The 26,591-nt window shown below is 40.3% G+C and overlaps 1 non-coding gene and 1 pseudogene across 1 annotated transcript; both read right to left on the bottom strand.

Annotated features, from left to right (window-relative positions):
* LOC103084913 (40S ribosomal protein S3a pseudogene) overlaps positions 1-26,591 on the bottom strand; it is a 184,112-nt pseudogene that overhangs the window by 14,409 nt on the left and 143,112 nt on the right.
* Positions 16,734-16,806, bottom strand: TRNAE-UUC (transfer RNA glutamic acid (anticodon UUC)). Its single transcript has one exon. It is a non-coding gene; the product is annotated as a tRNA-Glu (tRNA).

Below are 26,591 nucleotides of genomic sequence, written 5' to 3'. Positions count from 1 at the left end.
CCCGTGTCCCCTGCATCGGCAGGCGGACTCTCAACCACTGCGCCACCTGGGAAGCCCTAAAAATATTCCATATTTTAGACATCCAAATAACTTTATTGTTCAAAAATCTTACCCTGGGGGAAGGTACTTATTACATGAATGTTACCATTGCTGAAACATTTTTGAAAATTATTTTCTGGAATTTTCTTGTAGCTACTTTATGTGTCATGCAAGAAACTAGTGAAAGGATATACTGATATATCAAGCTAACGCACAATTTTCCAATCATTAGAAGCAAAAACGAAGACACTTGGAACAATTTTATATTTTAAACATAGTAAGTTTAAGTTGAAAGTAGTAAAATCATGTTAGCTAGAAGCCTCTATTTTTAACTGATTTCTAGTGGTGTCTATGTAAATTAATGAAAGGTTTGAATTGTTGCCATGTAAAAAAACATGACAATTGAGAATACTGTTGTATTCTGGACATAGGATAAAACCAGCAATCTATATTTTAACTTAATGAGGAGTCCATTTTTGTCTTGGCTCATACATAATTGCCTTGTGTGTTAGTGTATACTCAGAGGTTTCTGGAATCAATTAATCTTAAGAAGTTAAGAAGTAACTTATAGTCTTGTTGATATTGTAAATTTGCTTAGTGAGATTTTCTTTTTATAATCAGTACCAAGTGATACTTCAGCTCGGCTCCTGCCCAAATGATTAAAAATATAAAATGTATGGGGATTCCCTGGCAATCCAGTGGTTGGGACTCTGCACTTCCACTGCAGGGGCAACAGGTTTGGTCCCTGGTTGGGGAACTAGGATCCTGCAAGCTGCATGGAATGGCCAAAAAAAAAGTGTGTGTGTGTGTGTGTGTGTGTGTGTGTGTGTGTGTGTGTGTATAATGCAGGCTAGATGATACAAATTTTTCTGTTTAAATATTCTTGTCTGGGCTTCCCTGGTGGCGCAGTGCTTGAGAGTCCGCCTGCCGATGCAGGAGACGCGGGTTCGTGCCCCGTTTCGGGAAGATCCCACATGCCGCGGAGCGGCTGGGCCCGTGAGCCATGGCCGCTGAGCCTGCGCGTCCGGAGCCTGTGCTCCGCAAATGGGAGTACATTGGACCACAAAGAAAAACTCAATAAACTTCAAAGAGTAAAAGGTACAGACCATATTCTCTGATAACAGTACAATTAAACCAGTAATCATAACAAAAATAGCAAACAAAAATCCCACCACAAGCAAAGAAAAAAAAAAAAAAAAAAAATTCTTGTCTTAGTTTGGAGATTCTCCCATATATTTATTTTCTACTGTGTATCTATAAATAACCATGCAACTATATTATATATAATAAAACCATATAACCATTTATAGTTATATATGGTTACATGTAATATACATATAGTTGTAATAATATACATATAGGTGTATGTACTATAATGTAATATATTACCTCTCTTTCTCTCTAGTTCTAGGCATGTGCAGAAGTTACAGAATGGTGATCTTTAGTCCAGATTTACTTTTGTTTGTTCTGCAGAATGTTGGCTTACATAGTATTTTAAGTTTGAATTATTTCAAAATCAAATAATTTTAAAATCCAGCTTTCTGGCTTCCCTTGACCAGTCATTACTTCTGACAATACCGTCCTCCTAACAACAACAAACCAAGTTGAACTGAGGGGAGGCTGCGACTATGGTGTGGGCCTTGTGCCCTGCCATTCACTACAGTCCCACCCCCCCACTTCCTGTACCTTCCAGACGCACAGGCCTAGGGTCAGTTGTCATTTATCATCTAATACGAGGCCTGAGTTTGAAATCCTTGATCTAAATCCTACTGAGGATTTTGATTTTGACCTTCAGGTCAACGGGTAAGGTTTTAAGCCTGGGCATGGCATGGTGTGGAAATTTCCATGGTCATGGAAATTGGGCTGGCTTATTCTCAGCTCCTGTAAGGATAAGTGTTTTTTCGCACAGGCTACTTTTTTCAAGCTAGAGGTAATAGTTATTTGCTGTCTGTCAGGTTTGTGATTCTCTCTCTTCACTTTTTGGCCAGAGAGGAGTCACACTGTCTCTGATTGCTCTTAACCAGCCTGTGTTGTATATTTGTCTGCTGAATTTGCTTTTCTTGTGTCCTGGGGCTGCACCCCATTGTGGAAAGCTGTGATGTTGGACCCCTGTGGCTGTATAAATACCAGAGCTTTGTTCAGGGAGCCCCTCAGATTGCCAGTGGGTATGAATTGAATGATGATATTGTTCACAACTTTCCTTGCTGTTCTCCTGCATGGCCAAGCGTCCTAGCTTTTTAGACCCAGCTATTAAACATTAAGGTGACAGATAAAATTAATATGACAGAATGACAGTCTTGCTTTTGCTAGAACTAAATGATGCAGATGCCCTTAATTAGATTCAGTTCCATATGCCTAGAGAGTAAACTCTTCTCAAAAGACAGAATACTAATGTCTTGCATTGATGAAGGGCCTTTCATCTGGGAGTTTTCCCACATGGTTTATAAACCAGTATGGCATAGTAAAAGCAAAGCAAAGATAACTTCAACCACAAATGGAATGTAACAACTGCCTCGTGGTCTGTAACAAAACAGGAGAGCAGGAACTCTAAAAAGCTATTGAAAACATCATTAATGTTTACCCTGAATGCAAAGTATTATTTAAAACATGAAGTTAAATTTTTAAGAAGGGTACGTTTTTAGAGAGTGAGAGCTAGCTGTTTTAAGTTCCGAGGACAGTATAAGAAGTAGTCTTCCAATGTGTAAAGATATTCATATACTTGATCTACAAAGGGGATTAGAGAATTTATCTCGAGGTCTTTAAAGAATGGCACGGCGCAGGGATGGAAGAGTGAGCGACGGGGAGAACTAAGACCTCTCGTGCCTCAGCATGCCAGTCCTTACAGTGATATTACAAGATATATATTATTAGGGGCATTGTAGAGTTGAGGAAACTGAAGCTCAGGGAAAGTGAGGACTTTACCCAAGTTGTTCAAGTGTTCGGGAGTGTGGCTGCTTGTCTGGGAGTGTGACTTACTGTTCCATAGTTGTTCTTGTCATTCGTGCAGAGGCTCTAGGGTCCTAATGCAAATAGTTTCCTGCCTTCATGTGCCAGAGGGACAGAGGTCCTTGAGTGCTGTGTACGGGTTCTCTACCGTGAGTGATAGTAAGTTAGCTATAACCTCTTCTTGCCTCCTCACTCTGTCCCAGAACGTCTGTTATAAAATCATCTCCTTTACCCTTACAAGGCAACCAGCAAGCTTATTCTGCTGTTCTTACAGTTTCCTCTTCTTGCTCCACTTTTGATAGCTGTGTTATAGCTCCATCGCCAGAGCATAGAAGAATTAATTATATGTCACCCTTATCCTCGTGAAGAGAAGAAAAAAATTTTTTAATAATGGAGATTCTTGCGTATTGAATTGAATGACCTCCTTTTCTGCTACTCATGTTTAAGTAAGATGAGTTTATCTGTCCTTTTACAAGGAAGTTCCTGAGGGCTGGATCAGGATGGCCTTCCAAGCTGCAGAGCTCTTGGGCTTCTTCTCTAGTGTTGCTTTGAAGTATTCAAAACCATGGTCTCTCGGTGTAGCCGTCTCTCTAGCTATTTCTGAAAAGGGCCTCTACGGGCTTCCCATCCCACCACCCCCTGAATCTGGACTCTTTTTTTCCCCCAAAGTCCTTTCCCTGAGGTGTGTCCTCAGTGTGGGACTCTCCTTTCTCCAGAGCCTGTGGGGCCAGGCTCCCAGCAGTGCTCCTGCACTCGCCTCAAGTGGGGGTCTGAGAAGCCTCCTTCTGTTTCCATTGTTTTTCTTAGATGAGCCCACTGAGCCTTCCATTCCCAGGAGGGATGCCTTCTCTTCATGGTGATGATTTGCTGGCAGTTTCTGGATTCCCTGGCTCTTAAGACCACCAGAAATCCCTTTGTCTTCCCTCCTTTTGTGCAGAGCTGCTGCTCCCACACTCCTCTTGCATCCAACCTATATTCTGGATTCATGGAGATTCATTTGAATTCATTTTTTTATGTTACCCTACTTGATTTTTTCTATTTTTGAGAGGGGTGTAGAGAGGTGAAAAGTCTATTCCATCTCCAGCAACATCTTGCCAAAGGACAACCTCTTAATTTATCTCCCAGCTTCTGCTGAGCCTCACCCCTAAAGTCCATTCTCCACCTGGAACGTGCCTGCTAAAATGAAGTTAGACCATGTTTGCTTAACTCTCTTCAGTGGCTTCCTATCTTATTCAGAGAAAAGCCAAGGTCCTTACTCTCTGAGCCCTTCTCCTTCTACTCTCCCCTTGATCTCTCTGCCTTTCCATTTTTTTCCACAAAAAATCTGACTTGCTTCAAACTTAGGCACTTTGTGTTTGCTGTTCTCTCTGTCTTGAATGATCCTAAGATTACCCCTTGGTCTACTCCCTCATTTGCTTTCTGGTCTTTTCTCAGATGTCACCTTTTCTGCGAGACCTTCTGTGCCCATCTTATGTAAGTGGCACACTCCATGACATTCGCTAGCCCTTTCTCTGTTTACTTCTGCTCCTTAGCACCTATGACTCTTAAACCTACTCTACATTTTTTTTTTTTTTTTTTTTTTTTTTGCGGTACGCTGGCCTCTCACTGTCGTGGCCTCTCCCGTTGCGGAGCACAGGCTCCGGACGCGCAGCGCAGGCTCAGCGGCCGTGGCTCACGGGCCCAGCCGCTTCGCGGCACGTGGGATCCTCCCGGACCGGGGCACGAACCCGTGTCCCCTGCATCGGCAGGCGGACTCTCAAGCACTGCGCCACCAGGGAAGCCCCCCTACTCTACATTTTACTTAGTATTTTGTTTATATTCTGTCTCCTCACTAGACAAAGATTGATATCTATTTGGTTTATTGCTGTATTTCTAGCCCTTATAACAATACCTGACACAGAGTAGGTTCAGCTAATAACTGTTAGTTGAATGCACTAATAAGGGCAGGAAAATAGGTAAATTATGTACTAAAAGTTCAGAGTGAAGAGTGGTTATACGTGGGTGGGCATAGGAGACACAGGGATAAGACGAGAGCTGACTTTGAACTAGTTCTTGAAGGATGAGTCGGATTTAAACAGGTTCATCTGCTGCTGTGATTTCACAGACGTATGCATTGTTTTCAGACAGGTGTGTGAAATGTTAAAGAGGTAGAAAAGACAGGGTGGTGCGGCAGATGAAGTTGTTAAAGTGATGCCAGGTTTGAGTGTGAACGAGTCAGAAGGTAATGGGTCTGCATGTGTTGAAGGCAGATGTTAAGTTTGGATTGGGCTTTGGACCTTTCAGGGTTCTTGATTGCAAGAAACATAAACCAGGTCAGGCCCTCATAAGAAGAAGGAAAGTTGCTGGAGGGATTGGGGTTGACAGAGCTGATAGGAGGTGTCAGTCCTTTTGGGCTGCTATTACAAAAATACCATAAAGTGGCTGACTTATAAACAACAAGCGTTTGTTTCTTACAGTTCAGGAGGCTCAGAAGTCCAAGATCATGGCGCTGGCAGATCTGATGTCTGGTAGGAGCCAGCTTCCTCCTAGACAACCGTCTTCTCACTGTAACCTCACATAGCAGAAGGGGCAGGCTAACTCTCTGAAGCCTCTTTTATAAGGGCACCAAGAGCCCTCATGACCTGATCAACTCCAAAGTGGGCAGATTACAAAGCAGATGTTGGAACCATGGAGGAAGGTGGGTGAGTGTCTCTGCCACATGTGAAAGTGAAGCACAGATAATCCAGTATGTGTACCCTGCTTAACCCATTCTTATCTTCTTCCTCAAATGTTCTGTTTCTGTTTGTAGATATATTTTCATGGAATCAGTAACAGTCGAAGCAGCAATCCTAGGAAGCATGAATATTTTTCTCATTTGGGGCAGTATTCTCTATGGTGGAAATTTAAATCTCTCCGAAGACTGACTCTAGGTAGCATATGAAAACATTGGACATTGATATCCAGCTCGTAGAACAAAGTCATTATATTATAACCAGACATCTCCTTTATCAGAAAAACTTGACATTGCTGTGCTCTTATTCTTACTGCCTGAGGCTGCCTTGTTTCCTAATTTTCTTAAGAGCTGGAGGTCTCTACGTAGAATCCTGTTTATCACAATAATGTAGCGAATCGTGATCCTCAGACATATAAACACCTAAATGAATCAACCTGAAGATGCATTTAAAGATGTGTATTTTGTAAAATGTTTTTGAGTTTCTTTTTGTTTTTTCATTTTCTCCTTTACTATCCTGAAGTAACATGTCAGAATACATCAGTAAACTGATTCTGCATTGTATTCGTGTTATTTTAAAAAGTGAAGTTTATCTTGTTTGACTATATTTGGTAGTTACTATTTTTCTTAAGGAGAGAAGTCATCTCTCACATATGTTAGTCTTTGGTTTGTCTAGATCTTTGCCAAGTGGTGTGAAGGGATATAATACATCGTCCTGGGAGGATCACAGTCTAGTTGAGGAGAAAGAATAGATGTGCCTGTAGCAGCCAGATTTAGTACCATAGGGCTTAGACGTTAATTATACACTGTCATATCTTTTCTAATCATTTTGTGGGTGTTGGAGGCAGTTAATGAACTGGAGAATCACTGAAGTATTCGTGGAGGTTTTGCTGTGGAGCTGTGATTTAGACAACTTGGGGAAAAAGAGATGAAAATTCTAGGATAGAAGAACTAAATAGAAAACACCGAGGGATGAATGTGTATATTTGTGCAGGGAACAAATGAGGAAGTAATGGCAGGAGGGGTAGAAGGCAGAGGATTTGAGAGCCCAGATGTGGCATAAAGAGTTTAAACGCAAGTTCAGTGGGAAAGAAGATGAAGAGAAGAGAGAGAAAGTTGGATTCAGAGGAAGCATTTTGTTGTTCAGGATTTTAGGGAGACAGTGATTTGTGTCAATGAAGTGCCCTATTTATAAGCTCGCATTTCTTTCACGGCTAGCTAACAGATTTACCTGCTTTGTAACAGCTTTCAGAGTAAGCTCTGCATTTTCCCTTTTTCTGGGTGGTGTTTATGTTCGAGTGTACATTGACTTAGCGTCCAGTGATTTAATATATGTTCATTTTGTCTCCCCAAATAGATTTAATGATTGTGTCTTTTGTATTAAATATTAATAGACTTGTTGAAATTTGACTCAGAAAACTGATTTAGAGGTCACCTACTCCAGTACCCTCTGTAGTGGCCACTGACCTCCACCCACAATGCCATCCCTCCCACAACTTATGCGTTCTTTCATTTCTAAAGGCTTTCTGTGACTTTCATCAATGGAATAGCCTTGGGCTACTGGAACCGCTTTGCCCAGACACAGAGAACTGGAAGTACGTGGGAGTTTAGCCTTACCATACCTACCCCTGGCCCTGGCCCTGCATCAAGGAAGCTTGGCCAGTGACTGACAGGTGTGAATATGAAAGTCCACCCACCTTGACTCAAGTAGAGACAGGGTGGAGGCTTTACTTGTGTGATCCAGAGCTCCCCTGATCTGACTCAGGCTGGGACTTCACCTGCGGTCATACCCTTGTTTGTTTTTTCCCTCCCCCACCCCTGCCGCCACCATCTTTCCTGGGAGCACTTAATAAATCACTGGCACATGAATCCTCATCTTAAAAGTTCAGTGGGAATACTGACCTAAGGCATTATTTCACTATTGGGAAACTGAGGCCTAATGTTGTTAACCAGTGTGTCCAAAGTCATGCACAGCCTAATTTCGAACCCAGATTTCTTGATGTCGTGTCTGTGCTCTTTTAACTTCTCCTTAGTAGTTCTAGGTGTACAACAGACATATATATAATAGTTATCTATTGAATTGGTGAAAAATGATGAGTGTACTGACTGTGTGCAAGGCATTTCATTGGATACTAAAGGAGGCATGAATTTAAGATGTAATTCTTGCCTTCCAGAAGATTAAAAAAAAGAGAAGGGATATGACTGATATTTATTAAGTGGAATAAGCAGGGCAGACAAATTGCTACTGGAATCCAGAAGAATACGGGGCAGAGGGATCATGCATGATTAGAGCAGGCAAAGAGCGAGAGAGAGATGCAAAAACAGTGTGGCATCTGGATTAGGGCTGAGGAGGTTAGGTTTAAACAAGAGTTTATTTCAGAGTGTTTGACGTTTTTGTGTCCCAATGTTTCGTGTCAGTTTTGTGTCCTAATATTTTCACCCATCATTGGTAACATTTCCATATTATAATGAAATGGTGAAATGGACTTCGAAATCACTTTTTAATGAATTTCATTAATATATAGGTACACTGAATATATTTAATAATATTCCTATTATTGAATATTTAGATTTCCCAAAATTTATGGTTATGGAATGACACTGCGCTGAAGATATTTACACAGAAACATTTGCTTACATTTCTGAGAGTATTTGTCAAGGATAAATTACTAAAAATATAATTACTGAGGAAACTTTTTTGAGCATTCCTGAGACATATTGCTAAATTGCTTTCCAGAAAAGATTTACTGTGCCAGCACATCACTTCTCATGGTACATGGCTTGTTGCTTCTCCAGAAACTCTAGTCATTTATTGATTTATTTATTAATTCACAAAATATTTATTGAGCACTAAGTGGGAGACCACATGCTAGGTGGCACATCATTATTATGTAGAATTCCTTATTGGGTTTTCCTCCTTTACCTTTTTTCTCCCCACCCACAATATTCAAATTTTGGTTTTGCTCTTCCCTATTAGAACCATGAGCACATTGGTTTCTGAGGGAGAAAGAAGGCTGAGAATCTCAACATTCAGCACGTGAACTTGAACTCCTCTGTTGTCACTCCAGCACCTGCCTTCAGTTGGCCTGCTGTCACTCAGTCCAGAGGCCTGCAGGTTTACCCTCGCCAGAGAACAAGTCTCTGATCTTTTGATGAAATAGGGGAGGACCAGTGGCCTGACTGTGCTGAGTAGGGGAGGGCATCTGGGAGTGTAACTGGCTACTTTTTTCTAAACGTGGTTTTATTGCGATATAATTCACGCACTTAAAGTATTAAATTCAGGGTTTTTACTGAATTCACAGAGCTGTGCAACCATCACCACAATACATTTGAGAACATTTTTAGAAAAGAAAATCTCGTACCCACCAGCAGTCACTCACCATTCTCCGTCACCCGCCCGGTCCTAGGTAACCACTAGACCATTTTCTGTCTCTGTGGATTTGCCTATTCTGGACATTTCATATAAATGGAATCATACAATATATGATCTTTTGTGACTGGTTTTGTTTATTTGGGATAATATTTTCAAGGTTCATCCACGTTGTAGCATACTTCGGAACTTCACTCCTTTCTGTGACCGAATAACATTCCACTGTATGGATATAGCACATCTTGTTTTTTCATTCATCAGTTGATGGACATTTGGCTGGTTTCCACTTTGGAGGCTGTTAGGCATAATGCTGCTATCAACATTCATGTACAAGTTTTTGTGTGGATGTGTTTTCGTTTCTCTTGGGAGTGAAATTGCTGGGTCACATGATAACTCCGTGTTTGGTCATTTGAGGAATTGTCAGATTGTTTTGCAAAATGTCTGTACTATTTTACATTTACAGTGGATGAGGGTTCCAGTTTCTAACTATGCTTAAATAGACTTTCAAGTAGTGTTTAAGCCCTACCTTCCCTGTCACCTTTCCTGTCTCTGCCTGAGGCATCTGGGGTTCTGTGGTGTTTCAGTGTTTCTCACTGCTGGCTTGGCACGCAGGTATATTGTTCTACTCATCTATTGGCTTTCCCCTCTCCAAAATTTGTGGTATTGTCTTTTCCCTATTCTCTCTTTCTTTTCTTGTATATGTATATTTTTTTCTTTTCTATCCATTTGCTCTCATTTCACTGAGGTTTCAAGATGTATTAGAGGTAAGTGTATGTGTTCAACCTACCAGTTTAAACTGGAAATCCCTTCAATTTCTTCTTTTATTTATTTATTTATTTATTTATTGGCTGCGTTGGGTCTTTGTTGCTGCGTGCAGCCTTTCTCTAGTTGCAGTGAGCAGGGGCTACTGTTCGTTGCGGTGTGCAGGCTTCTCGTTGCAGTGGCTTCTCTTGTTGTGGAGCACGGGCTCTAGGTGCACAGGCTTCAGTAGTTGCAGCACATGGGCTCAGTAGTTGCGGCACATGGGCTCAGTAGTTGTGGCTCACGGGCTCTAGAGCACAGGCTCAGTAATTATGGCGCATGGGCTTAGTGGTTCCGCAGCATGTGGAATCTTCCCAGACCAGGGATCGAACCCGTGTCTGCTGCATTGGCAGGTGGATTCTTAACCACTGCACCACCAGGGAAGTCCCTCTTTTTTCTTTTAAATTCATATAAATTTTAATACATCTGATTAAAAACAACATTTAGAATATAATCCCATTTTATGAGGTGGTCTTATCATTCTATCTTTTCCTGTTTGTTTCCCTATCTCTTTATCTTTCTTTCTCTAATCTATGTATATACCTACCCATTTCTTCATTCTATTTCTACAGGTATAGAGAGAAGTGTGGCACATTGTTCACCTAATATTAACACTGTTTGTTTCTGTTTGATGTGATTTGGGGTAATTCTTCGCTTTCTAACACTTTTCTGTGTTGCTTAGTTTTTAAAAAAATAATGATAGTGAGGTGGATGGACCTAGAGTCTGTCATACAGAGTGAAGTAAGTCAGAAAGAGAAAGACAAATACCGTATGCTAACACATATATGTGGAATCTAAAAAAAAAAAAAAAAAAAAAGATGGTTCTGAAGAACCTAGGGGCAGGACAGGAATAAAGATGCAGACGTAGAGAATGGACTTGAGGACATGGGGAGGGGGAAGTGTAAGCTGGGATGAAGTGAGAGAGTGACATGGACTTCTTATATATGCTACCAAATGTAAAATAGCTAGCTGGTGGGAAGCAGCCGCATAGCACAGGGAGATCAGCTCAGTGCTTTGTGACCACCTAGAGGGGTGGGATAGGGAGGGTGGGAGGGAGATGCAAGAGGGAGGAGATATGGGGATATATGTATATGTATAGCTGATTCACTTTGTTGTAAAGCAGAAACTACCACACCATTGTAAAGCAATTATAGTCCAATAAAGATGTTAAAAATAAAAAAAAATAACAAATAATGAGCATGGATAAATTTTATTAAAGTGATAAAATCATTATCCCCCAAAACCCCCCAAATTTGATGTCATGGAAGTTAAGGGAATAGGATGCCTCAACGAGAGCATAAATAACAACATCAAATAGAGTAGAGGAGTTGAAGAGGATGAAGACTGAAAAAGGATTATTATTCCTCCAGTTGTAGGCTCTGCATTTATGTTTTCAACTGGCAACTTTAATCTTGATCTCAGAGGGAATCAAATATATACTACACATGTACCATGTGGTGGTTAAAACGTAATAAACAACAAGATACTTATAGGAGTCTCTAGAGACTCATGTGCAACTGTCTCTGAAGTTAATGGAAACTGTATTTATAAAAATGAAGCTATAATTTGGCCTGTTTTATCAGAAGAGCATAAAAATAACATAGGAAAATTTTTTCAAGTAAAAATTATTTATTTTGTTTATCATACACTCTGTGTGACAGATGCCAATATGAACATGCATGTCTTGAAGATACCATGTCAATAGATACATGTGTCTTGGGAGGAAAAATCCAACATCACCTACTCAGGAGACTTTCTGTCTCAAGTGCAGGGTGAAATGAAGCTCAGTAGAAGAAGGAAACAAATGAGAACAGGGGCATTTTGTTCAGCATGAACTTCGCCTCTCAGATTGGGCTCGTGTAGGATCACACCTCCCAGTTTTTTGTTTTTTGTTTTTTATTTATTTTTGGCTGTGTTGGGTCTTTGTTGCTGTGTGCAGGTTTCTCATTGTGGTTGTTTCTCTTGTTGCAGAGCACGGGCTCTAGGCTCGCAGGCTCGGTAGTTGTGACTTGCAGGCTCTAGAGCGCAGGCTCAGTAGTTGGGGCGCACGGGCTTAGTAGCTCCGTGGCATGTGGGATCTTCCCGGACCAGGGCTCTGAACCCGTGTCCCCTGCATTGGCAGGCGGATCCTTAACCACTGTACCACCAGGGAAGCCCACACCTCCCAGTTTTGAGTCATGGGCTTAGGAAAGCAAAATAACTTTGTCACCTCCAAGCTGAAAGTCAGAGGTACAAATTCATTGCCATGTACATAGTCCTGAAATAGTCCTGAAAATCCAAATCCCAATACTGCTCACCCTGAGTGATAGTAGACGAACTCCTCTCCTCTTTATTTCCTTCTGTTTTTCTCTATTTGCTTCTATTTGTGGGTTTTTTCACCACCTTTTCCTCAAATTCTAATTCCATTTATTTTCTACACGTCAGTGAAGTTGTCATCTACAGTAGTGCAGAAAGGGTGGTCCAGGAACCACCAGCATCAGTTTCACTTGGGATCTTTTAGAAATGCATATTGTTGGGCCCCACCCCTACTAAATCAGAATCTCTGGGGTGAGGCCCAGGAATATGCATGTTTATTCTCCAGGTGAGAAGCAGCAGTCTACAAGATACCATTTGGGACAGCTGCTGAAAATCTCTTTCTGAAGAGGTGTTGGGAGACAATTCTCCATAGGTCTCTTATTTTTGCACATCTCGGGAGCAGAGGCACTGACTGGCTTTTGCTCCGGACTCTTTTTCCTAGGATGTTTGTATGGTAAATAGCCTTGGAAGATAGAGCTCACAACCCGCTGGAGAAGAAAGCAGATTTACGGACTGTCTGGTATGATAAAAAGAGTTTCTCCTAATGAGGCAAAGGGCAGGCATGCTGACTGCCCATTATAAAAGATTCAGGTTCCCTAAGCTTGGGGTTCCTTAGCTGTGACTCACACCCACTGCAGGAGAACATCCACTGGGGATCCTCTGTGTCACCCAGTGGGACACTTGGAGTAAGGAGAATTGACGCAAACATGATATTCATGCTGCTGGCTGTGCTGTGAGTAATAACGTCCTTTGTCTCTGATCCAGGAATCTCTTGTCCTCTTGCAGCATCTATGAAACTGTCGCAGATTAATTTGTCAGCTTGCAAGTAGGGTAGAATCTCAGACCTTTTCCAATCCCTGATAAATGGTTCTTCACTAATGTAACTTGGTACAAGCCATTTTTTGTTTTCAAAATCCATTGCTTTAGGTTAAGGTATTGAATCTCTAGACAGTCCCTACTCAAATATAAGATTATCTGGGAAGCATGACGTTAGCTCTCACTCTCAATTCATTTTATCAGATGAACTAGCAGGTCTTGAGAAAATAAAAGGTGGTTTTAAAGAGTCGAGAAGTGGACATATCTTGGAAAGAGATACAGTGGAGTTGGCTGGCCTCAGAGGGATGCCCTATAGTGAGAAAGGCCCAGAAGATACACTTTTGTACTCTGATATTTTGCCTGGAATCTGTTTTGCCAGCATCCATCTCAGCTGGACACAGTGCACACTGATTTCCTATAATTCCCTTCCTCATTCACAGTGAATCAAGGGCATCTGCTGGCAATGCTGTGGATTCTGTTGTTTGCAAACAGCAAGTAAACATCATCCATTGTCTGGGCTTTTTGGAATGGAAGTTGTTATAACATGGGCAGTAAGAAGGTTTACCATGCAGTGAGAGAAGTAGAAGAGAAAAAGAGCTAATAAAACAGAGAAAAGGACAACAGGGAGATTTGTGTGATTACCCATTTGTGCTGAAGCAAATTTGGCCCACATTCACTCTTGGGAATTCTCTCACTTTGTTTGATAAGTCCCCATGTGAAGTGACACACAGGTGATACAGAAATACTTCTTTTAAAGCGTAAATCAGATACTTATATTTGGAAGCACAGTCCCAAAGACCTGGAGTGGAGTTTCTGGTTCAGTACACATTCCAATTAACTGAGGACTTACAATTAAATATGGAGACCAGAATTTTTGCATCCCAAATTGGGATATATGGTCTGAAAAATACATGTTTACTTATACGACAATAGAAAATGTGAAATTGAGAAAGTCCTGGAAAAGCCAGAATGCTCACCGTATGGTTAAATCATACACCTTTTAACAATGCTAAAAGTATTAGATGATAAAATACATTTAGTCCTAACATACAGAACACAGTTTATCTGTTGATTCAGTAACCTCAAGGTCACTTAAAGACCAGTTAAAATTTTTGACTCTTAAGCTATTTTAGTTTATATCTATTTTGGATAAATGGCGCTTCAGTGGATACAGTTTTGGTTTGGTTTGGTTTGGTTTTTTGGTTCTTTAGTCTAACTGTGGTTGTATTTCTAGCTGAATGTTTCTCTGAGAAACGATGAAGATTTTCATTGGAAAGCTTTGTACCATGTCTAACAGCTTAATTGTAAATTACTTTCTTTCTTTTTTTTTTTAAATTAATTAATTTATTTATTGGCTGTGTTGGGTCTTCGTTTCTGTGCGAGGGCTTTCTCTAGTTGCGGCGAGCGGGGGCCACTCTTCATCGCGGTGCGCGGGCCTCTCACTGTCATGGCCTCTCTTGTTGCAGAGCACAGGCTCCAGACGCGCAGGCTCAGTAGTTGTGGCTCACGGGCCCAGTTGCTCCGCGGCATGTGGGCTCTTCCCAGACCAGGGCTCGAACCCGTGTCCTCTGCATTGGCAGGCGGATTCTCAAGCACTGCGCCACCAGGGAAGCCCTACTTTCTTTTTTTTAAAAATTAATTAATTTTATCTTTATTTATTTCTGGCTGTGTTGGGTCTTTGTTGCTGCACATGGGCTTTCTCTAGCTGCGGCGAGTGGGGGCTACTCTTCGTTGTGGTGCATGGGCTTCTCATTGCGGTGGCTTCTCTCGTTGCAGAACACGGGCTCTAGGTGCGCGGGCTTCAGTAGTTGTGGCACGTGGGCTCAGTAGTTGTGGCTCATGGGCTTAGTTGCTCCGCGGCATGTGAGATCTTCCCAGACCAGGGCTGGAACCCGTGCCCCCTGCATTGGCAGGCGGATTCTTAACCACTGCGCCACCAGGGAAGCCTGTAAATTACTTTCTGATTTGGAATCTGTTTCGTATGGATTTCCAAAGTAACCTATATAATAATAGTAGTAATTGTGAAAGTTATCCAGGACTGTCAGTGAAAAACAGAGAAGAAACTATCCTGTCTACATATTCTCTCTCCATTTTGTCCACCTGCTGTCCTGCCCTACAGTAGTTACTCTCACCAAACTTGGGCCTTTTGGGAAAAGGAGTTCTCAAGTAGCAAAGTCCCTTATTTAATTGCCCTGGTGGTAATAAATATGGAAAACTTTAAGAGAATCCTTCTGACTGAATTCATTGGGTCCACAAAGGACACTAATGAAGCCATGATAGCACGGGAAAAAGCTCCAGAAACGTCTAAAGTTTTGTTTTGTTTTTTGGCCACGCCGTGCAGCTTGCGGAATCTTAGTTCCCCAACCAGGGATCGAACCGGGGCCCTTGACAGTGAAAGCCCGGAGTCCTAACCACTGTACCGCCAGAGAATTCCCAGTGTCTAAAGTTTGAAACCAACACCTTATGTTGTATTTAAAGTTCACAGATTTCTAAGATTGGTAATCTAAACTTTAGAGGACTATGGTATTTCAGAAAAATGCTTGTAATATTTATGTCTATATACCATGTCAGTATAGTTATTCATTCGTTTAGTCAACAAATATTTCTTGGATTCCTCCTATGTGCAACACTTTATCAACATTAGGAACAAAAAGATTAATGAGTTAAAAATTCCTGCTCTTGAGTGGCTCAAAAATTTGGCAGGAAAACAATGATCTGAACAGATTATTACTATACACTATGCTAAATGCTACAATACAAATAGGGACAAAGGTCTGTGAAACCAAAGGGAGGGCGAATAATTCAGCCTGGGAGTAGGACCCATGGAGGAGATGACATCTGACATCCGAAAAGGGAGCAGTGTTCAGGATCATCCTTTCTGTGGCAGCAGGGGCAGAAGTAGATAAGATTATCAAGAGTAGCTGTGCGTCACAAGGTATTTACTAAGTGCCAGGCAAAACACTAAACATTTGGCATGAGCTACATTCATCTAATATACCCACCAACCAAAATGACAGATACTGTTATTACCATTTTACAGGGGAACAGACTGAAACTTTAAGAAGTGAAGTAACCTGACCAAGATCACACAGGTAGGAAAGAGTAAATTTTTGATGAGTGAGTGAATGCAATCATATAACATTCATAAATCTGGAATTCAGGTATCTCACCATCAAATTATAATATCGTAAGAGAGATCATGTGAGTGGGATGACATTGTCTAAACAATTTTCATGGCATAAGCAATTTCACCTTTTCTTGGGAAGGAATCAGAAGCTCTTCATCCTCCCTTGGGAAAGGTAGCACTTAGCATTGCAAAACATTCACGTCCACCAGTTAGACCAACAACTCCTCACAGGGCCCTAACCTCCTCAGTGAGATGGAGACACCTTCACTCACCTACAGTCAAATCGAAATGGATTTTGTTTGTTCTTTTGTGCCAGAATACCATTTTTTTTCTTTTAAAAACAGGATCTTGGATATAAATAACCTCTCTTCTTTGCACTAGGTTTGTCATATGAACATTATAAGATGGCCAATTCATATTTCCTTATTTGTAAATTTCTTTCCTGGTAGCCTACATTTTTCCTACCAATATTTCACCAAATGTTTGGTTACGTCCTTCAGTAAACATCTGTTGGACTCTTAGACTCAGTCGCATCTATTATAATATTTCTTTTAATCCTCAAAATTAACTTTCTGAGGTATTATTATTATTATTATTTTGACCTCACTGTGCGGCTTGTGGGATCTTAGTTCCCCAGCCAGGGATTGAACCTGGGCCCTCAGCAGTGAAAGCACAGAGTCCTAACCACTGGACCACCAGGGAATTCCCACTTTCTGAGGTATTGTTAAGCTTATTTACAGATGGAGAGACCTGGCCTTGGACGATTTGGTGTATGACTCAAGGTCACACTGGTCCAAGGTCATAGAGTTAACAGAGCCAAGTTAAGAATTCAAATATTTTGACACCATGGCCCCTGTTTGTTCCACAAGACCAGAGGGTCTCCCTGTAAATGGAATGAGACCATCCCTCCATGACTTGGCCGAGATAAAATATTAAACGATTCAAGATAGTCAATACCTGATTGTATCAGAAGGATTGGCCTAGCAAATAAGTGTTACAGGGGTGAAGTCAGTGTAGGCTCTGGTAATCAGAGACTGGGTTTGGCTGGGTGGGTGGAACAAGAGCAAAAGGGTAGCTTGCTTGACTGGAAGGAAAGCATTAGCAAATATGTTGAGTTGCGGCTAAGCATGTGCTCTGTGGACAAATAAAGAGTCTTCCTGGTATAAATAATTTGAATTATTTCATGGATAAATTTTTCAGTGCTAGTACCATTGCCTTGAATACTTGATGGATTAAGATGGTACGAAAATAAACAAAGCAAGTCTGGAAGAGAACCTGGAGATATGTTTTAAACCATGTTAATGTGCAGAAAACCAGAATGGTGGCTATTTAATTTGATAGACAGTTGACCATGTACATATAAAAACACAGGGTTATAGACTTAAGGCAGGTTAAACAAGGTGTATTTGATGGCAGGTATACAGCATAAAAATATGATCTTTGTTTTTAATTTTATCTCGGTGAATACAAGCATATTACATATTCCACTTGCAATCATTTTTCTCAGCGGTTCATCCATTGACATGCACACACACGCATGTGAGCAGATGTTTTCTAGTACCTTTGGCAGAAGAATTTAGTGCCTTGTACACATCACACCTGCCATGTCATGCTTATTGATTGAACGATTCAGCTTGCTGAAAGGTACTGGGTGAGATATTAATTTTAAAATGAAAGCCTTCACATCTGCTAATGCCTGTCAGTCTCTGGAGTGAATGTGCCGTTCGAGCCAATGGAAGTGGGCAGAAGCAGCCTTCATGGGTAGGGCTGACAAGTTATTTTGAGTCTGCTGAATTACCTTTATTGTTGCCCGGTACTTATAGGCAGACCTCTCCTTCCTTTAAAGTCCAGTGCTCACAGTACTTCTGAAAATAGCTCTAGTGGTTTGGAACTCATATTCCTGGGTTTTTGCATAAATGAACTATTTGTGGTAGTTGAACGATAAATGGTGAGACAGTGGTGTTTTACAGGCAGTGAAATGACAAGGTCAGTTTTAATTAAGCTGAGATCGACCTCAGTCTGTATTGCACACTTCTGATTAGGTTATTTCAAATTAACATAAGTTTTTGGAGACTTCGCTGAAGTCAGTGGTGTTAAACACCAGCTGTGCTGGCAGAGAAGCGTGGGATATGAGAAGGAGATAGCATTCACATTGAAATTAGCACTTGGCACAATATAATTCTCTGATTGCAAACTATGTGGAGTTGCCTGTGCTAATTGGTTGATTTTATTTGAAGCAGATGTTGTTAGCTTTCCCACTAATGATCTGGAGAGAAATTCTTTTGAAAGACATGCCATGTTAGGATCTCTGCAGTATAATAAGCTAATTACAACTTTAAGTACTTGCAGTAATTAGCACAATGTGTATAAAGTGTTCCTGATCTTTTCACCCTGCCGCATTATTGTCAGGGCAGCTTGAAAAACAAAAAGGAACGCTAGCTGGGTTGAGTCTCCCTGGTCTAGCCTCTTCGTTTCCCAGACTTCTGCACTAAAGAGATAATGAACTCGACTTAAATCCTTCGCTTTCAGACATGTCAAAAAGGTTTAGTGCCAACCCCCAACCCACCCAAAAAACGGAGAGTGGAATTTGTCAAACTAAACGTTACCTTGCACACGTATGCCTTTATGGCTTGTGAGGTCTTCATCACATTAGCAAACCGAGGTATTTGAGGGCACCATTAGCGTATTTATCTCATGTTCATTTATTTTATTGTTTATCAATTTGGTCCGGGGGTCAAACCTATATTTTATTTGAGAACATTTCCCCATCACGCTTCCGAGCCACAACTCAAACTTCTCTGTATAGAACACTTTATGTGTTTGATATTTCTGTAAGCCTAAAATCTAGTCTTTCTGTATTTTGAACAACTAAATTATTACATATATATTTTTTCCTTATAGTAATTATCAGAGGGAAGGCGTAATAGGAGTAGATGTGGGGAGTGTGACAAAAATGGAAAAAAATGAATTGGGAGAACAAGAATTGGTAGAGACAAATTCTTAATGACATATCAAGCAAAAGTCCAGAATTAACTGCTATTAATATGAGTGAACCTGACATTTGAGACTGGTGACTAAAATTCTTGTATCTCTAAGAAGATGCTAAGTTGATCAGTAGAAAATAATTTATAGTAAAACATCACTATTTAAGTAGTTCTTTGTGGCCTTTTTAAGAAAGTTTCAGAGTTTGCATTTTTAAGATCTATTATTTGAGACAGATGCTTAAGACTAAAAATGCAGCCGTTCGTAATGGAGCCTTCTGCCAGAACAGGTGAACCTATCTAAGTTTTTATATTTTCTTATGGCTCCTTCTTTGGTTTGAGATACTTCTGGGGGGAGGCAGAGACTGAAGAAATTCTCCTTTTAAAGTACCTTTGAAGAAGTTGGCTGGCTCCCTTGGCTCTAATTTCTGGAAAGTAGGCAACCTGATCTCATATTCTCAACTTGACTGCAGAAATAAGGTAGAAAATTCCCTTATTCTTACCTCCACTGCTGTTGTCTCTTCGGTTCTGGAATTGAGAGCTGGGGTTTCTGTGGTTGCTGGATTTATATCTACCTCCAGTAATGTAATATTTCACAAGGTAAATAGCCAAGCTCCTGATAACTTCAATGGATTAAAAGAGAGGAGGAGTCAAACAAAAATACCAGTTATTTGAGAAAAGCAAAGATAGAGAGGCTGATGGAGATTCACCCTCTCCAATTATTAAAAGAAAGGAAGGGTTGTAGGTTTAAGGGGATTCCAGTACTTTAGCCATTCTTCATAAATACAAATAAACATTTATGGTTATGAAAATTTATTGATATAAGTAATGAAAAACAGTGAAGGGACTTCCCTGGTGGCACAGTGGTTAAGAATCCGCCTGCCAATGCAGGGGACATAGGTTCGAGCCCTGGTCTGGGAAGGTCCCACATGCCACGGAGCAACTAAGCCCGTGCGCCACAACTACTGAGCCTGTGCTCTACAGCCCGCGCGCCTAGAGCCCGTGCTCTGCAACAAGAGAAGCCACTGCAGTGAGAAGCCCGTGCACCACAACGAAGAGTAGCCCCCACCCACCACAACTAGAGAAAGACCACATGCAGCAAGGAAGACCCAAAGCAGCCCAAAGAATAATTAAAAATAAATAAATAAATAATCCCCAAAAAAACCCAAACCGTGAAGACTTTGTGCTTTTCCTGAGCTTACAGAGCTTCAAGTCCTCAGTGGAACCCATAAGAAATAATGATGCTCAAGCAAAACATACAAGGACAGAGTTTAGACCTAGTGCTGACATTTTACACCTGTCACCGTGTCTGGCGTGTCTTAGGTGCATAATAAATGGTAAATGGATGACTGCTTTTTTAGTGAAAAGTTAACGACTCATTCTCTGTCACTGCCATGAGGTTTGGTGAGTTTCCACATTCCTGGAAGTATTGTCATGAATTGGAACTGCTTGAAATGACGTATACATTTATTTTGTCTAATTGGACTTGATATCCTTAACGAGTGCTTTAGTGCAAAAAGTTAAAGGCACATCCTTCGTGTTGGGAGTTTTGACATCTAGCATCCTTACTGATAAAATTTAAAAGTCTTATTTGGCTGTGGAACGGATCAACCCACTTAGAAATGGAGCATCTGCCAGAGTAACAAAAAGTTGTTTGACAATAAACCAATGGATTTACATTTTTTGTCAGTAGGGATCTTTTATTCTTATCTTGTTTTTATTCACTTAAACCCAAAGCTGCTATTACTTACTTCTAATATAATACCATGGTCATAGGAATATAAACTGGGTTCCTAACAATGTATATATTTGCTCTCACTATAAATAATCTTCATTTTCATAAGTTTGAGAAAACTAGAAGTTGTCAAACTGTTGCTAGATGCTTGAAATATAATAATATGTATGAATGTTATATATTTTTATTATATATTATATAGATATAGATGTGTGTATAGCATTACATATATAATATTACATATTATACTGTAAATTATCTATTATATAAGTTTAAAACTCTAATCTATCTATCTAATCAATCTTCCATCTTTCAAAAGAGGCCACCATTGGAAAGACCATAACCAGGCCAAATGATTAACTTTATAATTTTATTATGTTCTAATAACACTTATTTGGAGAAAGTTAATGGCTGAGCCATGACATTTTTTCATACACTTTTTCATGAGAAGAAAATAGTCTGACCTACAGAAGGGCAAACTGACTTTCTTAAACCTTTCAGCTTTCTGAGACTGAGGAGTTTTCCTAAAAAGAAGGTCCCCAACTTTCAGGGAATCAGCAGTGAGGCATGACCTTTTCTAATTCATCTGCTCACTGCTAGCCCTGTGTGTTCCACCGTGGCTCCACTGTCCTGTCAGGGTCTAATGAAGCATGTGACGCCAAAAACAGTTATTCCTGAGATGCCAGCAGAAATGGTCATTTCTTTTACTTCCAAATGTGCCACGTGGGGACAAGAAATCCTTACTTGATTGTTGGGGAAAAAATTAAAAGCTAACTCCAGATTTTAACATTAAAGAATTGAGGTTGTTTGATCTTTAGAGGATACAGCAATTACATACGAAAATCTCTTTCATGTAAGGTTTTTTTAAAAAGTCAACTGCATGCCTTCATCTTTTGTGTCATAGATTACAGGGATAGAACTAAATAATATCATTTTTAGGACCAGAATTTTTTCCCCATTTCCCAATACATTTTTTTCTCCTTGCCATAAAAAGCTTGAAAAACAAACTCCCTGAGGCACCAGAAGCAGGAGTAAGCGGGGTGGTTTGGCTGCGGACCAGAGTAACACAACGGGTTTCTGCTTCCTTTCTGTTCATGCTCCCCGCTTCCCTCCAAAACACACACAAAGCTCTGCATGACTTTCTGGTTTCAGGCTCCAGTTTTGCAATTTTTTCCATCATGTGTTGGGAAGAAATTGAAATGTAAAATTATATCCCCTGAAACAATCATATTGTTTTGGGGGCATAGGAAGGAGAGTTACAGAGATGAGTTTTTTTCTTCTTCTTAAAAAAAAAAAGGCTACTATGAGCCACAATACCCATCCCTTGCTGCTCTATGAACCTCTCAGGTGTTTTGTTTTTATAACTCTTATTTAATTTTGCAAAAAAGTAGCTTAACCGCTGAGAAAATTGTGCAGAGGAGAGAAAATTTCCTGATGAGGGATTATGCTCAGCAGAGATGCAATAATATACTGTTGTCACTTGTTTCTGCTACTTTCTTTCCTCTGGGCATACCCCATTTCACACACACATCCTTTAAGTCATTGGGCTGAGAGTTTGGCAGACCTAGAAGTGGAAAAGGATGATTTCAGCTCTAGTCATAGCAGGTAATGGAGTTCGCAAAGAAGGTTTCAATATTGCTTCAAGGAAGTTGAAAATGACTAATGCGATGACTAACAGTAACATCTAAAACAAAAGTATAATTCTGCACTACAGTAAGAATGAGTGACCTTCTTGGCTTGGAAGAGGGAGGCGAGAGGGTGGAGGAATCTTTGGGAGGAAGATTTCAGAACAAATAGACCCATAATGTTAGTATTTAAATGCAATTTACTCATTCGCGTCAGCAGATAGTCTTAATATGCATGTCACCTGTGGACAGAGCCTGAAGAATTATAAGCATTAATTTGTTTTAAATAATTTGAAAAAGAACAGTTTTATTAAATACTACAGTCATGTAAGTAAAAATTTAAAATAAATCTCTTTATGTTTCAGAAAATTTCTGCCTACAGGTCTTTTTTAATGGTTAGATTTTAAAATTATAAATAATGTGTGCTTAAAAAAATCACGCTGCAATGGTTGCCTCAAAATCAACTACCCTTCCTGAAATGCTGAAACCAAGAAAACTAGGGTCTTTAAGTCCGGGTGTGCTCCCTACTTGCCCAGACCCACCCAAGTGCCTGCACCATGACCTGGGTTTGCAAATCAGGCATCAGACGAGCTAGGTGAGTATGTGAAATAAACCCCTGATGGGCTCACATCTTTCCGTGGTTCTCTCTAGTGTTTCAATGAGGTGAAATAGGCTTCTTACGTTTTGGATTTATCCCTGTTTTGCTTTGTTTCCCTGGAAACTTACTTCTTGAAATGGTGTTGCCTCTAGTAATGATCAGACTTAATACTTAAGGACTACTAGTTTAGTGCAGGGATTCTTATTGGAGATTCAGGGGTGAGAATCCCTAATAATGGGTGAAAAATTGTGTATATTATGTGCATTTTATGGGAATAAGGCCCGTAACTTTTATCTCAAGATTTGTGAATTGCGAAGCATAGTATTTGATCCTGATAATAACTCTGAGGCAAAGATAAATGATCAGTACTACTTTATACCTGACTTCACTGAGGCTCGTGGAAGTTTCGCCACAAGTTTGAAATCCAGTAATCTTTCCCTGTAGCTTTTCAAGGCTATTACTTTCATTGGCTTTAAAACAAGATGGTAATAGTATATGTACATACTCCCCTCTCCAGGAAGTGGAGATTAATCTGTCACTCCACCCAAGTTTGGTCTAGACTTAGTGACTTGATCTTAAAGAATAGATTAGAGAAATGGGGAAATAGTAACTTTACAGTGCAGAAACCTGGCTAATACTACTTTAACCAAGTGAGGAAAGTTAATATCACCAGTGATGTCAAGGCCCTTCCTAAGATGACATGACTTGAGAAGGGCACTTCACTTCTGTGATATTCTTCCGCAAACCACTAACCCCAGTCTAATCATGAGAGAAACATCAGAAAAATCCAGATTAGAGGACTGTTTACGGGATACCAGGTCAGTACTCCCTAAGGCTGTCAAGGCCACGAAAAAGAAAGGCTGAGAAATTGTCACAGGCCAGAAGAAACTGGGGAGACATGACAGCTAAATGCAGTGTGGTATCCTGGATTGGATCCTGGAACAGGAAGAGAACATTAATGGAAAACTGGCGAAATTGAAGTCTAGAGTTTAGTTCATAGCAATGTACCAATGCAATGTTGGTTTCTGGGTTTTGATAAATATATCATGGAGATGTAAGATGTTAGCAGAGGGGTAAATTGGGTGAGGGATATAAGAGAACTCTCTTTATTATCTGTATTATCTAAAATTATTCCAAAATAAAAAGTTAATTTAAAAAATTGCTTGAATCTAGAAAGATGACCACAAACTCAACTCATATATTTTTCCTGGATTAACCAGAATAAATGTCACCTTCCCTGGAAATCCTTGTATATGACCTTACATACTAATCTACTAACAGAATTTATGGTACCCTCCTGGGAGTTATGAGAGGCATTATTGCCTAGTGGTTATGAGTTTGGACTCCTGGGGTCAGGCTGCTGGGGTCTGAAGCCAGCTCTACCACTTATCAGCTGTGTGACTTGCAGCACATGACTTGATCTTTCCCTGGATTAACCTACCTCACAGGGCTGTTGTGGGCATGTAATTTAAAGTTACACATTTGAAGTCCTTAGAATAGAGCCTGGTACATAATTAGTAATCAATAAGTGGTAGTGGTGATGATGATGATGGTGATGATAATGATGATAGTTCCAAAGCATTGTTTTTATAACACTGTCTCACAGTATCTAATTGCTTACCCGTACTTCTTCTTTTAGATGGTGAGATCCTTGAGGACAGAAGCCATGTTTTATTTATCTTTGTATCCTTCTGCCTGATAAATAGTAAGTACTCAATAATTGTTGATTGAATTACACTTCATTTCTTGGATCCTCACTTGCCATATCTGGGATTTGGGTGTGACCCCTCTGTCACTACTGCCAAATTCCAGGCTTACTGGGAGATAATTACCAATTAATTAACAGTCCTTAGGGCTTTTTTAGGTGCAGTGAGGGATGCCAAGACATATATATGTGGTCTCTACCCCTCAGAAACTTACCAGCATATATGCTCCAATAACTATGTTTTAATTTATCTGAAAATGATAGAACTCTAGATTAAACAGTACTGAGGAAAAGTGCTTAAATTCTAAGAAAGAATAGATTGTAGCAAAACGGGATAATGTAAGAGAATACAGGATAATCTTTTTTTAAAAAATTAATTAATTTATTTTTGGCTGCATTGGGTCTTCGTTGCTGTGTGCGGGCTTTCTCTAGTTGTGGAGAGCAGGGGCTACTCTTCCTTGCAGCGCGCGGGCTTCTCATTGTGGTGGCTTCCCTTGTTGCGGAGCACGGGCTCTAGAGCACAGGCTCAGTAGTTGTGGCGCATGGGCTTAGCTGCTCCGCGGCATGTGGGATCTTCCCGGACCAGGGCTCGAACCCATGTCCCCTGCATTGGCAGGTGGATTCTTAACCACTGTGCCACCAGGGAAGCCCAGAATAATCTACTTTTGTGGAACATTCAACATGCCTCCCTCCCCTGTAGAGCATGAGAGAAAATGAGCTAAAATTTTAAAAGAGAAAACCAAAGTTTGTTAGACATTCTAGAAGTGCAGAGTTCTTGTTTGAGATTTATTGTGGTGTTATTCCATTATTGAGAGGGAACTTAAGTAATTTAGAACTTTTACTAACTTGTACAGGACTTATTTTTTTTTTAAGACAAAGTGTTGAGATATGAGTTGTAGTGGTATTGATGACAATGAATGGACTGAGCTTGGTTAAAAAATGAATTTGTTACTATAAAATGTACTTGAAAAGTAGCAACAAAAAGGTGGGGGGAGGATGAATTTCTCTGGGACTTCCGTTCTCTTTTACCAGTGCCAAGTTGCATCCTTTGGTTTCCGCTTAACCGGTATCCATAGGGAAAGCTTTTTAATCGGTATATATTAATTAACTTTAACAAATCTTTTTCCAAATTCTTCTCTCAGTAGCCAGAGAGTGCATTGTGAGTAGGGAGGGTGTTCAAAATGACTGAAGCTACCTGGCCAGAGGACCCTGCCGTATGTTTGAAAACTTAACCTTGCCCTGGTTTTCATTCCAGGGCAACCAAAAGCCAACTTCACGTCCTGGCCATATATTTGGAAGTCCACATCCTACCCACATAATTTAGGACCTGAATTATAATGTTACATCTTACAGTCCTTAGATAAAAGGGATGTAAATGTAACTCTTATAAGCACTGTTCCCATTCCATCCAAGGCCATGAATTACCATATGGTATGGAAGAGATCATCTTAATTTTGGGGACCAAGCTGCTGGGCTGTAGTTGATATGGCTAATTCTTGAACCCTGCTTTTCAGATTGAATTGCCCAGGGTTGGAACTGACTAGATTTGGCTCATGGAATTCCAGATGCTATGGTAATTATAGTGCAAGACTAAATTTTCTGTTCTCATTTGTCTTTTTAAAGTACTTTGTTTCCTCATTTGGTCTCTTTCACCCAGTATTTAGGGGTTATAACTTCTATGAGTAAAATTTAGTTTTAAATGGAGGAAAATTTAGCTCCTGCTACTATGGTACTAGTTAATCATAAGTTCATAAAAAAGCTAACATACTGGGTCAGAGAGGCAGCATTAAAATTTGATGCGTTTGGGGAAAATAAATTAAAAAGGTCTGGTAGAAAGCTTGCA

The sequence above is a fragment of the Lipotes vexillifer genome, unplaced genomic scaffold (assembly GCF_000442215.2).
Source record: "Lipotes vexillifer unplaced genomic scaffold, Lipotes_vexillifer_v1.1 scaffold1086, whole genome shotgun sequence".
NCBI classification, from domain to species: Eukaryota; Metazoa; Chordata; class Mammalia; order Artiodactyla; family Lipotidae; genus Lipotes; species Lipotes vexillifer.
This window is presented reverse-complemented; position numbering and strand designations above follow the sequence as displayed.